Raw genomic sequence first — 1,289 nt, 5'->3', positions numbered from 1 at the left:
AAAACTCTTTGTGGAGTCGATTTCTACTCAGATCAAAATTTACCAGGTTGAATATTGAAACTCCGTATCATAAGAAATCGCTAATTAATAAACAAAAAGCCAATTTTCAATCAAATACTCCGTACATAACACATTAATCGGTTATGTACTCTTTAACAAATTAGCAAGTCACATATTAATAATATAACTAATCACTCCACCAATTGCTGAAAGTTTTGGCAATACAAAGTCACCATGCATTATTTTTAAATTCTATGTTATTTTCGAGTAGAAATGCAAATAGTCAATGGATTGGGCCAAATTTAACTACAACCATATATTTAACATAACCCAACTTTAAGCTTTTTAATTCCAGCTAAATATAATATTCATTTTTTAGCCTTATTGGCCGTAATTGGCAAATTTGTTCATCCTAAACTCTAAATTAAATCCCAAGGAATATTTACCTAATCCTTGTATTTTTAAAAGGCTTTATTCTTTTAAGGGAAAACATAGATCACCTTCAATCAATGTAGCAAATCATATCATGAAATTGCAACTAATTTTCCTTTTAAAATAGAAAAATTAAAAAAAGTATACAAATCAAATTGTATAAGAAGTCAATCAAACTAATATGCTTATAAATTTATTATTAAAAGAAACAAACAAGGTAAAGAACTTACACCCTACAATAATGATTGATTGATTATTTTTATTTCCTTTCTCCTTATTATTATTGTTTTAAGTCAACATGATACCCTTACAAAAAAACATACATTCCCCCTTAATTTCCTACATTACAAATATAAATACCTCTCTTTTTTTGCTCTCAACCTACAACCAACCCACTCAACTTCTCTCAACTTCCTCTCTAATTTTTTTTTGTTAAATTAGTAAAAATGTTGAAGAAGATTAGAGTGGTAAAATCCTTGTCTAATCTTTCCAAGAAAACAAAGGCGACGATCAACAAAGTTGATAGTTGCCATTCTTGTGAGTATTCACATCGACAATCTTTGCTAGTCAAGGGATCGTTAGAGGAAGATTCATTTTCTCCCACGAAGATCCCTACAGGGTTCTTCGCGGTATATGTTGGGGAGGGGAGGGAAAGATTTCTTGTCCCCACGAGTTTTCTTTCTCATCCCCTCTTCAAGATATTGCTAGAGAAGACTTATGATGAGTTCGGGTTTGAACAAAAGAATGGCCTTATTGTACCATGTAGCGTTTCGACTTTTCAAGAAGTGGTTAACGCCGTAGAGAGTAACCATGGAAGGTTTGACATGAGAAAACTCTTTGAGGAAGTTGTTGTTTGA

The 1,289-nt window shown here is 31.7% G+C and overlaps 1 pseudogene; it reads left to right on the top strand.

Annotated features, from left to right (window-relative positions):
* The first annotated feature begins 878 nt into the window (after positions 1-878).
* LOC145624755 (auxin-responsive protein SAUR22 pseudogene) lies at positions 879-1,289 on the top strand (annotated as a pseudogene).

The sequence above is a fragment of the Chenopodium album genome, chromosome 3 (assembly GCF_948465745.1).
Source record: "Chenopodium album chromosome 3, dcCheAlbu1.1, whole genome shotgun sequence".
Lineage (NCBI taxonomy): Eukaryota > Viridiplantae > Streptophyta > Magnoliopsida > Caryophyllales > Amaranthaceae > Chenopodium > Chenopodium album.
Note: the sequence above shows the minus strand (reverse complement) of the source record. Positions and strands in the feature narration are given on the sequence as shown.